The 15,607-nt window shown below is 43.3% G+C and overlaps 1 protein-coding gene and 1 long non-coding RNA gene across 2 annotated transcripts in view; one reads left to right on the forward strand and one right to left on the reverse strand.

Annotated features, from left to right (window-relative positions):
- LOC149458712 (uncharacterized) overlaps positions 1-8,013 on the reverse strand; it is a 61,788-nt gene extending 53,775 nt beyond the window's left edge. The window contains exon 1 of the long non-coding RNA XR_016313389.1: positions 7,860-8,013. This is a non-coding gene — a long non-coding RNA (uncharacterized LOC149458712). The remainder of the gene's footprint in view (positions 1-7,859) is intronic.
- The window catches only part of KCNA7 (potassium voltage-gated channel subfamily A member 7), a 129,580-nt gene that overhangs the window by 64,389 nt on the left and 49,584 nt on the right, over positions 1-15,607 (forward strand). The gene's annotated exons all lie outside the window — the stretch shown is intronic.

Raw genomic sequence — 15,607 nt, forward strand, 5'->3', positions numbered from 1 at the left:
ATGAGCGAATTTGGGGTGGAGGAACGTGACTGGCCTGCACAGAGTCCTGGCCTCAACCCGATAGTACACCTTTGGGATGAATTAGAGCAGAAACTGTGAGCCAGGACTCCTTGTCCGACATCATTGCCTGACCTCACAAATCCGCTGCTGGAAGAATGGTCAAACATTCCCATAGACACCCTCCTAAACCTTGTGGACAGCCTTCCCAGAAGAGTTGAAGCCATTATAGCTGCAAAAGGTGGGCCAACTCAATATTGAACCCTACGGACTAAGACTGGGATGCCATTAAAGTTCAAGTGTGTAGGCAGGCATCCCAATACTTTTATATAGTGTGTATATTATATATATATATATATATATATATATGCATTGCTCAAAAAAGTAAAGGAACACTTTGAAAACACATCAGATCTCAATGGGGAAAAATATCATGCTGGATATCTACACTGATATGGACTGGGTAATGTGTTAGGAACGTAAAGATGCCCCATCGTTTGATGGAAATGAAAATTGCATCAGGCTAGTCTATTTTGCTGAAATTTCATTGCAGCAACTCAAAATGGTACTCAGTAGTTTGTATCTCCCCCACCTGCTTGTATGCATGCCTGACAACGTCGGAGCCTGCTCCTAATGAGACGACGGATGGTGTCCTTGGGTTATTTCCTCCCAGATCTGAAACAGGGCTTCACTGAGCTCCTGGACAGTTTGAGGTGCAACCTGGTAGCGTCGGATGGACCGAAACATGATATCCCAAATGTGTTCTATTGAATTTAGGTCAGTCGAGCATGGGGGCCATTCAATGGTATCAATTCCTTCATCCTATAAGGAACTTCCTGCATACTCTCACCACACGAGGCCAAGCATTGTTGTTTACCAGGAGGAACCCAGGACCCACTGCACCAGCGTAGGGTCTGACAATGGGTCCAAGGATTTTATCCCGATACCTCTTGGCAGTCAGGATGCCATTGTCTAGCCTTTAAAGGTCTGTGCATCCCTCCATGGAAATGCCTCCCCAGACCATCACTGACCCACCACAAAAACAGTCATGCTGAACAATGTTACAGGCAACATAACATTTTCCATGGTTTCTCCATGGTTCACCCTGAGCATGTCTGTCACGTGCTCAGGGTGAACCTGCTCTTATCTGTGAAATACACAGGGCGCAGTGGCGGACCTGCCAATTCTGGTGTTTAATGACAAATGCCAATCGAGCTCTATGGTGCTGGGCAATTAGCACAGGGCCCACTAGAGAACGTCGGGCCCTCAGGCCACCCTCATGAAGTCTGTTTCTGATTGTTTGGTCAGTGACATTCATGCCAGTGGCCTGCTGGAGGTCATTTTGTAGGGCTCTGGCACTGCTCATCCTGTTTCTCCTTGCACAAAGGAGCAGATACCGGTCCTGCTGATGGGTTAAGGACCTTCTGCGGCCCTGTACAGCTCTTCTAGAGTAACTGCCTGTCTCCTGGAATCTCCTCCATGCTCTTGAGACTGTCCTGGGAGACACAGCAAACCTTCTGGCAATGGCATGTATTGAAGTGCCTGTGCAACCTCTGTAGGGTCCAGGTATCGCCTCAGGCTACCAGTAATGACACTGACCCAAGCCAAATTAACTGCTTGCCGTCCAGCCACTGTAGAAAAACGGCCACAAGGTGGCACCGCTGGGCAAAATCACATTTTAAAACGTCATTTTGCAAAACAGGTAGGGGGTGCGCACGAGGCACGTGCCCGCCCTACCAGTCTCACTGATCGCGGCAGCGGGTGTCAATCACTGGGTCCCGGCCAGTCATTACCCGCTGGGTCCCAGCGATTGCTGGCAAACGGTGACACAGAGCACAGCTGCATTGTTTACAATGCAGCTCTGCTCCCTGTCAGCTCCTAACATGCTGATCCTGAGAGCGGAGTTTATCTCTCAGGATCAGTGTGTTCCTGTGAAGTACACACCCCCGCCCCCTAGTAAAACACTCCCCTCACACAGTTAACCCTTTCATTGTCTAAAAAAAGTTAACCCCTTCCTCCCCAGTGCCATTAGTACAGTGGCAGTGTTTTTTTTTTTGCACTGATCACTGTATTGGTGTCACTGGGGATGTCAGTTCCCCCCCAGTGTCAAAATGTTCTCTGTAGTCCCGCTATAAGTCGCTGATCACTGTCATAAATCGCTGATCACCGCCATAAGTCGCTGATCCGCCACCATTATTAGTATAAAAAAAAAATCCCAGTATCTTTCCTGCCATTTGTAGATGCTATAACTTTCACGTAAACCAATTAATTTACACATATTGGGATTTTTTTTAGCAAAAACATGTCACAGAATACATTTTGGCCAAAATTTATGATGAAATTTGATTTTTACATTTTTTTTACTGGACATGTTTTATAGCAAAAAGTCCAAAATATTGTTTTTTTTTCTCAAAATTGTCAGCCTTTTTTTTTTACAGCGCAAAAAATAAAAAACGCACAGGCGATCAAATACCACCGAAATAAAGCTCAATTTGTGGGAAAAAAAGGATGTAAATTTAATCTGGGTGCAGTGTTGCATGACCGCGCATTTGTCAGTTAAAGTAACGCAGCACCTTAACACAAACTGCTTCAGTAACCGCTTCCTGACCACCCTATAGCAGAAATACTGCTACAGGGCGGCATGGGTGCGCAAAATCACACACACATATATATATATATATATATATATATATATATATACATGATTTGCGCTCCGGTGGTTTTCACGCCCCTCCCAGATAACGTCAGATTGCCTGTCAGTACACCAGTCATCACATTTAACCCCTTGGTTTCCAGGAACACGCTCATGCACAATAAACCTCCATTGCTAGTATAGTGTCTGAACGGATCAATATCTTTTATCAGATCAGCACTATACCAGCGTTCACATTAGTATAGCGTCCTTAAAAATGCAGCGTTAGCGGGATCAGCCCCTGCGTTTAGCCCCTACGCTTAGCCCCCACTTCTCCCCCAGCAAGTGCAGTGTCAGTAGGTCACTGTCACTTGATACATTGCACACAAAACCTCAGTGTTCACAGAATCAGGCCTGATCTCTGTTAGCACTTGCCGGTAAATTTTGATGACTCTCATATGCAGCAGAATGCCAGTACTAGTGCCGCGCTACCTTTTGGTGAACTGGCGAGTACCAGCGGTCTAGTACATCTTGGTCTTTTACATATCTCCTTGATTTTTGGAGATGTTTTTCACAGAATATCTGAATGCGTTGATTGTGGATCAAAGTAATTTTTTATGCACAACAATTTATCGCCGCCAACCCAAATTCAAACCTTGCCAGACCAGTCGTATAGAAACTCATTAGGGTTTCCGAATTTAAATTTTTTTTGGCTAAACCTCAACATGGGCATCACTAAAAGAAATGAATTGCGGTTGTATTGGTCCGCAGACCCGAATCATCATATGCCGTGTTCTCTGCTGCCATGGCCAGGCATAGATATGTGTTTTATGCATTTCAACGACAATACACTCTGTCATCCTTGGGGTGACCCTGAATTTGACTAGCTCCACAAAATTCAGCCCCTCGCAAATCACCTTAACCAAAAATTTGCAGATGTCTATACTCCCCAGCAAAAAATCTGCGTTGATGAGTCCCTGATTAATTTTTCTGGCCACCTTGCATTCAAACAATTTCTCCCCAGCAAGCCTGCCAGATATGGGGACAAGATGTAGAAGACCTGTGAGAAGACAACAGGCTATACTTATACGTTTCGGATTTACGAGGGAATAGATAGTCGCGTGGAGCCCCCCGGATGCCCAGACTACATGGGGAGCAGTGGCAAGATAGTTTGGGACTTGGTGTCATCCTTTTTCCATATGGGGTACCACTTATACGTGGACAATTTTTATTCAAGTGTGCCACTATTTAGACATTTGTACAATCTTGGAACTGGCGCATGTGGCAAACTGTGACCTAATGTGTGCCCACCATTAGAAGTGGGTGGATGCAGGGCGGTATATTCTAATGGTGGGCATACCACACACTTTTTCTGGCAGAGATTTCTTCTCTTTTTTTCATTCAGTCCACAGGCTGCATACAAAAAAAAAGAACATAGCATATACACCCAACAAGGACCAGCGATGTACTGGTACATCACTGGACTTTGGTTATACCAGGATGATGCCTACAGCTGCAGGCATCATCCTGGAATCCTTTTTTTCAGCCAGCGATCGGCTTTCATGTAAAAGAAATCCTAATGGCTAATTAGCTGCAGGATTGCTTTTACAAGCAGTGGGAGATTATGCCCCCCTCCCCCGCTGCCTTCCACGGCCTTCTCGGGGAGTCCCGTGCCATCGGGGGAACCTGAGAATGCAGCCAGTGTTTCTGCCAGCTGACCATAGAGCTGCTAATTGGAGACCAGAGCGGTGCCAATCATCTAAGAATTCGGAAGCTACGAGCATTTCATCACTTCAGTTTCGCAGGATATAAACAGCGCCATTTGTAAATTGGGAAAGCATCTGATCACACCGATTTTGGTTTGATTAGATAATGTAAGGGCAGAGGAGATATCCAGAGTCTGATAGACCCCAGATTTCTCAAAAAAGAATATATGACAATGCCCATTGAAGTTTTAGGGGATATTTGCATTCTTTGTGATAGCATTAAAAGTGATAAAAAAAAATGAAAGTTACAGTGTAAAAATAATAAAAAAAATCAAAATAACTAAAAAAAAAAACTTGCCCCTCCCATGCATGCACACCTGTGTACAAAAGAATTGACCCTGTGCCAGTACGTAAACAGCGGTTGCACCATACATGTGAGGTATCGCCGTGAACGTCAGATCAAGGACAGTAATTCTAACACTAGACCTCCTCTGTAAATCTAAAATGGTAGCTTTTAAAGTGTTGCCTATGGATATTAAAAATGTATGCAGTTTGTTGCCATTGCATGGGGCATGCGCAGTTTTAAAGCATGTCGTGTTTGGTATCTATTTACTCGGCATACCATCATCTTTTATATATTACCAAATAATTGGCCAATATAGTGTGTTTTTGTGCATTAAAAGTAAAAAAAGTGTATTTTGTTTTTAAAAATTGCATTTGAAAAATCGCTGCGTGAGTACTATGTGTCATAATAAATTGTAGTACCCACCATTTTTTTTACTAGGGTGTCTGCTTTAAAAAAATATATAATGTTTGAGGGTTTAAATTAATTTCCTAGCAAAAAATACTGATTTTTTTCATGTGAACAAAAAGTGTGTCAGAAAAGGCTTGATCTTCAGGTGGTTAGAAGAGTGAGTGATGTGTGGCATAAACTTCTAATGCTGGGAATAAAACGCCCCCACCCCCCAAAACGACCCCTTTTTGGAAAGTAGAGACCCCAAACTATTTTCTGAGAGGAATGTTGAATCAATAGAAGAATTTATTATTTTACCACAAGTTTTTGAAAAATGACAAAATTTTTTTTTTTTTTCTACACAAAATTGTCACTTAAATGATTTACTGCTCACACATGCCATGGGTATATGTAGAATTACTCCCCAAAATACATTCTGCTACTTCTCCCAAGTATGGGGGTACCACATGTGAGAGACATTTTGGCAATCTAGCCAAGCACAAGACCCCAAAATCCAATAGGCTCCTTCAGGCTTTTAAAGGATTTTATTTCTTCATTACACTTCCAGACTACCTATCACAGTTTTGGAGGCCCTGAAATGCCAGGATAGCACCTAACCCCTCCAAATGACCCCTTTTTGGAAAGTAGGTCCCCCAAGGAATTTGATAAGAAGCATGGTAAGTATTTTGCAGAGCTCATTTGTTGCCACAAGTTTTTGGAAAATTAAGAAAAAAAACAAAAACATATTTTTTCTATTTTTTTTTTATATTTCTAAACCTTGTGAGAAAGAATGAGATCTGCAAAATACTCACCATGTCTCTTTTTAAATTCCTTGAGGTGTCTACTTTCCAGAAAGGGGTCATTTGGGGGGGGGGGTTTGGTGCTATCCTGGCATGTAAGGGCCTTTGAAACTGCGATAGGTATTGAGGAAGTGAAATGAGGAAGTGAAATGAGGAAGTTTCAAAGTGGTCATTGGATTTCAGGCTCCTGTATGTGGCTAGGCTCCCAAAAAGTCTCACACATGTGGTATCCCCATAGTCGGTAGAAGTAACAGAATATATTTTGGGGTGTAATTCCACATATACCCATGGCTTGTGCGAGAAATAAATAATTTAAATGACAACTTTGTGTAAAAACAAAAAAAAAATGTTTTTGTCATTTTCCAGAAACTTGTGGAAAAAAATAAATCTTACATGGATTCAATATGCCTCTCAGCAGATAGCGTAGGGTGTCTACTTTCCAAAAAGGGGTCGTTTGAGGGTGTTTGTACTATCCTGGTATTTTAGCACCTCAAGAAATGTGATGGACAGTCAGAAAGTAAAAGCTGTGTAAATTCCATTATCTATGCCATAGTTTGTAGAAGCTAACAACTTTCACACAAAGCAATAAATATACACTTACTGGAATTTTTTTTAACCAAAAACTTGTAGCAGAATACTATTTGGCCTAAATTTATGATGAAATTTTAGTTTTTTTTGGATATTTTTTATGACCGAAATAAGAAAATATTATTTTTAAAAAAAAAAATGTTTTTCTTCAAAAATGTTTTTGTTTATAGCACCAAAAATAAAAAGTGCACAGGTGATCAAATACCACCAAAAGAAAGCTCTATTTGTGTGAAAAAAAGGAAATAAATTTCATTTATGTACCGTATTTCAAGACAGCGCAATTGTCCGTTAAACTAGCGCAGCACTGTATAGCATAAAAATGGCATAAATTGAAGTATCTATACCATAGTTTGTAGACGTTATAACTTTCACACAAAGCAATCAATATATACTTATTGGGATTTTTTTTACCAAAAACATGTAGCAGAATACATTTTGGCCTAAATTTATAACTAACTTTGAGTTTACTATATATTTTTTATAGCTGAAAGTAAAAAATATAGTTTTTCTTCAAAATTTCCGGTCTTTTTGTGTTTATAGCGTGAAAAATAAAAAGCGCACAGGTGATCAAATACCACCGAAAGAAAGCTCTATTTGTGTGAAAAAAGTACGTAAATTTCGTTTGGGTGCAGCATTGCATGACCGCGCAATTATCAGTTGAATTAGTGCAGCGCCGAGTAGCAAAAAGAGGCCTGGTCATTAAGAGGGGTAAATCCTCACAAGTGCAAGTAGTTAAAAACTAGTGAAAAAAAGCAGAAAAGATGAGTAGGGAAAAAAATGTCAGTGGCCTCCACCTGTAAAACCATTCCTGTTTTGGAGGGGATTGTCTCATTGTTGCTCATCTAGTGCACCTGCTGTTAATTTAATTAACGTCAAAGCAACTGAAACTAATTAACAACCTCTTCTGTTACTTAAGTCACCAGATCAATATCCTAGGATTTTAATTGACATGATACTATGCTCTGATTAAAAAATGTTCCTTTATTTTGTTTGAGCAGTATGTATATACATTCAGGTCAAACCTGGACTTTTCAGTTTATATAATAAAAGAACAAATTTCAAGGAGTGGAAATGGTATTTATTTTTTTACATACTCTCCTTCTACATTTATACACTTATCCCAGCATTTAACTAATGCCTGTAAAGCTTTGGCATAAAAAGATTTGTCAGTACACCTTATAGCCTGCTTCACTTCGTCATCATTGTGTTCACCGTTCCCACAGAAAGATTTCTCTTGTGTGCAATTTCACAACATGTTATGCTTTGATTATCCAAGATCATGCATTTCACACACTGAATGTTCACAGGAATGACTGCTGTGGGCTGGGAACCACCACGGCCGGGATTGTCACTGACAGATGTAAGGACATCTTTGAAATGTTTACACAATTCAAATGACTTACTGTGGCTAAGCGTTTCATCACCGTACTGCGCTTGAAGTCTTCTGTAGATATCCTCAGGTTTTACACCTTCGTTTGCTTCATCACCACACACTGTTCTATGCCCGCACTAACACTGCTGTCTGCAATCTTGATTAACATTCTCTGGATGGGCCCACGACATTTGCGCCACCTATCAGTAATAAGACACACTTGCTAATTACTACTGCATGTAGTACCGCTGCTCTAGCATCCCTTTTTACACCTGTAAAATTTTAAGTTCTGGCTTGGCTTGAACACCGTGCGCGCGCGCGTGTGTGTGTGTATATATATATATATATATATATATACACATATACACACACACACACATACTGCTATCAGAACATACCATAGTGACATTGTACTACCCTGGGGGGGAAGGGGGGGTGGTAATCAGGGATTTTTTTCTTTCTTTGTGATCTGAATGCTTATTACAGTGAAGCTGCCTGAGGTATGTAACTTTGCATATGTGGCTTAGAAATTGTTGAAATACTTCCCGTTTTTAACAAAATACCTTTCTTTTTACAGCAAAAAAAATATACTTTTGTAGGTAAGTTCCTATAGTAGCTCAGTCAGTGGTGGCTGCTCCAGGCAGGGGAAGGGGTTAAAACTTTCCATTCCATTTCCCAGGCTTTCAGGACCCAGCCTACCTGTCCTGTGCTGCTAATATAAGTGGGGGAAGACTGGAAACTGGACACTTCTGCCTCTTGCCAAACATGAGTTGTGGGATTATGTTCTGTCCTTTGGTTTGTCAGCCTGTTCTGGAGATGCTGTAACACCACTCTGCAGAGGGGGACGGCTGGGCCCTGCGGTCCACCTGAAGAAACCGACTTTTTCCAGAGAGTGCCAAGTCATAGACTTCTACCAGAAATGGACTATCACCTGTAGAAAGTATGCCTGGGCAACCACATCTCAGACAGTTAGGGATATTTTGCACTAGACTGTAAATGTGGAGACATGTTGTTGTGCTTCAATGCTCAGTAAAGTTTGTTAATCCATTCACCAAGCCTGGTCTGAAGTTACTTAAAGGGGCACATGAAGGCTCAAATGGCAGCTAAATGAACTTGGATCAGGTAAAGCACAAAGCTGTATGCAGCAGGTCAGTTACAAGGGATTAGCTCAGCATCAGTAAGGAAGAGCAGTTGCCATAGGTAACCAAGGTCTGGAGTCAAGCAAATAGCAGCCTGTTGTGAAGCATGGTACCTGGGCATAGTGAGATGTCCTCCAGTAGCGAGGCAGTCATTGCTTTGGCCTCCTCCCCAGGGGTCGGTTTCCTATAGCAACCGGGACCAAACTCTCGTTATGGAGACCCTCAACCTAGCCGCATGGTACGGGACAGAGAAAGAGCAAGGAGTTAATGGAAAACATGCATGAGGTCCTTGCTAGGTGCTCAGCGGGACCCCATTCTGTCACTGGGAGAGAGGTGGCAGAGGTACACCGGACTGGTGGAGTGGGCATAGGGTCAGTGGTGTCCCTCCTAAATGCTACAGTTCACAGTCGAGGTGTGCAGTGATACAGGACAACATGTTTCACTGGGACTCAGTATATACATTCATTGCACATGGTGCATGACTCACCTGAACTTGCCCAGTCTCTGCCTTCTCTTTGTCCCCAGTCACCCACTCTAGATTATTTTGTAAAGGGTCTACATGCTTGGTCCTGACCTTTTTACTATTAATATATTTAAAAAATTTTGTGGGGTTTGTCCTGCTATCTTTTGCAATCTGTCGTTTGTTTTCCATTTTTGCAGCCTTGATTTCCTTTTTACATATTCTGTTATATTATTTTCTTATTATTTATAGCTTTTTTTTAACTTTGGCCGTAAGCCACATAGGTTTGATTTTTAGCCTTTTAAACTTGTTGCCCATGGGAATATATTTTGCAGTGTTCACATACAGTCTTTTTGAAGAACTCCCATTTCTGTGTTGTGTTAGTTGATGCCAATATTCCCTCCTAGTCTAAGAGCAGCTCTCAGCCTTGGAAAATTAGCTTTCTTAAAGTTGAGCGTTTTATTGCCTACAATTTCCAAGCTGCAACCAGGGCAGTTGCCCTCCTGCACTCAGGACAAACCAGGCACAACCTCTCAGTGTCCTTGATTATTCCCAGAACAAAGCAGCCGCGATGCTCAAGGCGGACTCCCGTGTCCACCAGGATAAGTTTAGGTCGATAAGGTCTGGTGTAAACCAGCAAGATGCCCTACATCTTTCTCCACTCATGCTCTTCCTCCACGTGGTGGGTGTAGTGGGTGGTTTTAAGGACAGATATTTGGGCATAAAATTGGGTGTGCTGGTGGGCGTGGCCACGCTTCTTCTCCTGATCTCTTGGCGCCAGCCAGACTGCCAAGGAATTAACCCCCTGGAGTGCTAACTTAAGATGGACTGCAAATACCATGATGGCTGTATCCTGCTGGCAGATCACAAACGGTTCACTGGATAGCACTTGTAAAGCGAAGGCTGGGAACAATGCTGTTGCTGTTAAGGATATCACCAGGGTATGGAGTACACCCCTTGCTGAATGCAAGGTCACCATCAGAATTACCAAGTTAAATCATCATAAGACAATAAAGTACACTGCTCAAAAAAATTAAAGGAACACTTTTTAATCAGAGTATTTCATCAAGTCAATTAAACTTCTGAGATATTGATTTGGTCACTTAAGTAGCAGAGGGGGTTGTTAATCAGTTTCAGCTGCTTTGGTGTTAATGAAATTAACAACAGATGCTCTAGATGGGCAACAATGAGATGACCCCCAAAACAGGATTGTTTTTACAGGTGGAGGCCACTGACATTTTTTTCCCTACTCATCATTTCTGACTGTTTTTCACTATTTTTGCATTTGGCTAGAGTCAGTGTCACTACTGGTAGCATGAGGCGATACTTGGACCCTACAGACGTTGAACAGGCAGTCCAACTCAATCAGGATGGCACATCAATACGTGCCATTGCCAAATGGTTTTCTGTATGTCCCTGCACAGTCTCCAGAGCATAGAGACGATTCCAGGAGACAGGCAGTTACTTTAGGAGAGCTGGACAGGGCTGTAGAAGGTCTTTAACCCATCATCAGGATTGGTATCTGCTCCTTTTGCAAGGTGGAACCATATGAACAGTGCCAGGGCCTTACAAAATGACCTCCAGCAGTCCACTGGTGTGAATGTCTCTGACCAAACAATCAGAAACAGACTTCATGAGGGTGGCCTGAGGGCCCGACATCCCCTAGTGGGCCCTGTGCTCACTGCCCGACACCATAGAGCTCAGTTGGCATTTGCCATTGAACACCAGAATTGACAGATCTGCCACTGTGCCCTGTGCTTTTCACAGATGAGAGCAGGTTCACTCTGAGCACATGTGACAGACGTGAAAGGGTCTGGAAAAACTGTGGAGAATGTTATGTTGCCTGTAACATCGTTCAGCATGACCATTTTGGTGGTGGGTCAGTTATGGTCTGGGGAGGCATATCCATGGAGGGACACACAGACCTCTACAGGCTAGACAATGGCACCCTGATTGCCATTCGGTATTGGGATGAAATCCTTGAACCCATTGTCAGACCCTACTCTGGTTCAGTGGGTCCTGGGTTCCTCCTGGTGCATTACAATGTACAGCCTCATGTGGCCAGAATATGCATGCAATTCCTGGAGTATGAAGGAATTGATATCATTGAATGGCCCCCACGCTCGCCTGACCTAAATCCAATAGAACACCTTTGGTATATCATGTTTCGGTCCATCTGACGCCGCCAGGTTTCCCCTCAGACTGTCCAGGAGCTCAGTGATGCCCTGGTCCAGATCTGGAAGGAAATCCCCAGGATGCCATCTGTCGTCTCATTAGGAGCATGCCCTGACATTGTCAGGCATGCATACAAGCACGTGGGGGCCATACAAACTACTAAATAGCATTTTGAGTTGCTACAATGAAATTTCAGCAAAATGGACTAACCTGCTGCATAATTTTTTCACTTTGATTTTCAGGGTGTCTTTGAATTCAGTTCTCCGTAGGTTAATAATTTTAATTTCCATCAAATGATGGAGCATCCTTACGTTCCTAAAACATTACCCAGTCCATATCAGTATTGATATCCAGCTAGATATTTTTCCCCATTGAGATCTGATGTGTTTTCAAAGAGTGTTCCTTTACTTTTTTTGAGCAGTGTATTTGTAATCCATCGGTCATAACAGAGAGGCAGATTACTGTTAAAGCAGAGTCATATGTTGTCGCCACTTGTACAGCAGCACACACACTGATTTGCAGCAATGAGCTGTCACGGTTGCTCCAGGGCAACATCTCATACATTAACAGTGAGCACTTTACTGTCCTTTGCAGTCACATAACCTTGTTGGTGGATACCTATAGAGCAGCCGAAGGATGACTGTGTACTGATGAGCTGCCCAGGTTGCTCTGGGTGACAGTGGACAGGACAGCAAGTATATCAGTCATTTCACATGAGTTGAGCACCACATACAAGGCACAGTCTTTGTTGGTAGCCACCTGGGGAACAGCAGAAAGACCTTTTAATAGGCCTGGCATGATTTACTTGGTTCTGTGACACTTTTTTTCTTCTGGCTTGTTCATTGCTTGGGGTGACGTCAGCAGGTTACTATAGGTGAATCCCGGATTTAGGAGCCCCCACGTGTACTACTACCCCCTTAGGGATTGCTGATGAATTTGGATCCCCCTACAGTCCTGCAGAGCCACTCATTCAGCATTTTCCGCACAAGCTTTCATTCGGAGACAAAAATCAGTCCTTGAGGGGAGTTATTGAGGGGATTAGAACTTGGTTAGGGTAAGGGGGGTATACTATTCACAAGCTTCTCTTCTCTGATGCAGTCTCTGTTGGAGTGCTAGCCAGCATCTCCTAGATGTACCACTCCAGACCCTAGATGAACTCCTCTTCACGCAGCAATCTGGAGACTTTCTTCCTGAACAGGGGATCTGGCTCCTGTCCCTTTAAATGGTGAACAGTCACTAGTAGGGGGCTAATCTCTTTTCCCACTAGAGTGCTCCTTCACCTATCTGCTCAGGGGGTACAGGTGTACCTACTCAGATCCTCTCCTGTACTGCTTGCGGGTTGGCTGCTGCTACCAGTCCTATCAGCTAGGCTGCTCCATCCCTGCCATACAAATGATCCTCTCTCAGAGGGGATCAGTAAGTCCCAAGTTTTCCTCCTCTCCAGGTCCAGGTTCGCAGGCAGTCCTTATCCCACTAGGCCTCCTGGCAGCCTTCCTCCTCCAGCCTCACATCTTCTTCCTACTCCTTATTCCACCTGACTCCTCCACTCCACACTCCTGCTACTGAACAGGCTCTTACACTTTTAAGGGAGTCCCAGCCCCTTGCCAAGCCTTCTGTTGGGGATTGGCAGAAATCCCTCGAGGGTGCAGCAAGCCACTCCTCAGATCCACCCACTGCCTCCAAGGCCCTCTTCCAAAAGCCTCAGAGCAGGAGGAAATTCCATATGGGCTGGCCTGCAGAGTCTCTCAGCACTGACCACAATTTGACCCCTCTGGCTTTCACACCTGAGCTGCTAACCAGCTGCTGACTAACCATTAGGGTCTAGCTCCCCCTAGCTGCACTAGGAGGGTGCTACAAAAGTGCTCCGAAACCCATGACCCTGCATTCATTATATCTGGTCTCCCACAGCACACAGAACATGGAGATGCAATTATTGTAGCACATATAAACTGCTAAATACCTTTTCTCATCAGCAGTATATAGCAACCTTGTGACTTCTATCAGTGTTCAGCTGAGCACTGGTTAATCTTGCAGGAGGAGCTTTCATTCTGCTCTGACTGTCCTATGAGGTTGCATAACCCCCTGACCCTCTGTCTGTACAGCGCTGATTGGCCCTCTGCTGATCGCATGTACCCTCCCAAAGGAAAAAAAACTCTCTAGCAATACACACCAAAATGAGCATGTGCAGAGTGACTCCTAGAGCTCTGTACTATCAGCAGATGGATTGAGGACAGTAGAAGGGGAGGATCCGAGAAGACAGGATCAAACAGCCTTTTTTATAAATTGCGGAGGAATAATCTCTTAGGTTCTACAGTGAGTATAACAAGCATGCTTTACTGCATATTCAGACTGATTTTACTATTGTGGGTTTAGTAACACTTTAACTGCATAAAGTGGATGGAGCTGACATCAGAGCTTTTTTCTCCTAACTGTACCAGATAGAGTGAGATAGATGACTGAACCTAGTGGCATCTATTCAAAAGCAAAATAACAATATTTGGTGGATTGAGCAACCATACTCTTGTGAAGTTGTAGGAAAGTATCAATGATTTTCTTTAGTATGTTTATATAATTTATCTGTCCCTCTGGAGCAGGGTCAGTCCTGTGGAACCTTAAGTGAAATACAAGGCTTAAGGTCTGTCTGGCAGTGGGCATATGACACTGAAGTAAATGCCAGCCGCGAGTATGTGAGTTGTGCTGTAAGACAGACTATTTATATCCAGATCTCAATCAAGCTCTCATATCTTCTTCTCACTTCTGCTATGTGCATACCATGAGTGTCAGCATGACTTAACGTGACACCACCTACATTTCGCCATCACCAGTCATGTACACATAAAAGGGGCACTACACAATTCATGGGTACTGAAATGCTGAAAGAACTATTCAAGACAAGTATGTAAACATGCCGAATTATTCCTTGAAGATATATAAATATATATATATTATTTCAGGTACTTATACAGCACCATCACATTAGGCAGCGCTTTACATATGTATTATACATTCATATCAGTTCCTGCCCTCAAGGGGCGTACAATCTAAGGTCCCTAACTCATATTCACATATACATGCAGGCACAGGGAGAACATGCAAACTGCATGCAGATATAGCCCTGGTTGGGATTCAAACCAACGACCCTACAGCTGCCAGGCAGAAGTGCTAACCGCTTAGCAATGTGCTTCTATATATATATATATATATATACACACACACACACACATACACATATATACAGTATATACGCACTGCTCAAAAAAAGGGACATTTTGAAAACACATCAGATCTCAATGGGGAAAAATATAGAATTGTCAGTCCGCCCCTGATATCAATATATATCCTGCTAGATATCTATACTGATATGGACTGGGTAATGTGTTAGGAACGTAAGGATGCCCCATCATTTGATGGAAATGAAAATTATAAACCTACAGAGGACTGAATTCAAAGACACCCTGAAGATCAAAGTGAAAAAATGATACAGCAGGCTAGTCAATTTTGCTGAAATTTCATTGCAGCATCTTAAAATGGTACTCAGTAGTTTGTATGGCCCCCATGTGCTTGCATGCATGCCTGACAATGTCAGGGCATGCTCCTAATGAGACGACGGATGGTGTCCTGGGGTGTTTCCTCCCAGATCTGGACCAGGGCATCGCTAAGCTCCTGGACAGTCTGAGGTGCAGCCTGGCGGCGTCAGTTGGACCAAAACATAATATCCCAGAGGTGTTCCATTGGATCAAGGTCAGGCAAGCATGGGGGCCATTCAATGTTATCAATTCCTTCATCCTCCAGGAACTGCCTGCATACTCTCACCACATGTGGCTGTGCATTGTCACGCACCAGGAGGAACCCAGGACCCACTGAACCAGCGTAGGGTCTGACAATGGGTCCAAGGATTTCATTCCGATACCTAAAGACAGGGTGCCATTGTCTAGCCTGTAGAGGTCTGTGTGTCCCTCCATGGATATGCCACCCCAGACCATCACTGATCCACCACCAAAACAG

The sequence above is a fragment of the Staurois parvus genome, unplaced genomic scaffold (assembly GCF_062004578.1).
Source record: "Staurois parvus isolate SC_StPar_1 unplaced genomic scaffold, SC_StPar_1.0 ptg000279l, whole genome shotgun sequence".
Taxonomy (NCBI): Eukaryota; Metazoa; Chordata; class Amphibia; order Anura; family Ranidae; genus Staurois; species Staurois parvus.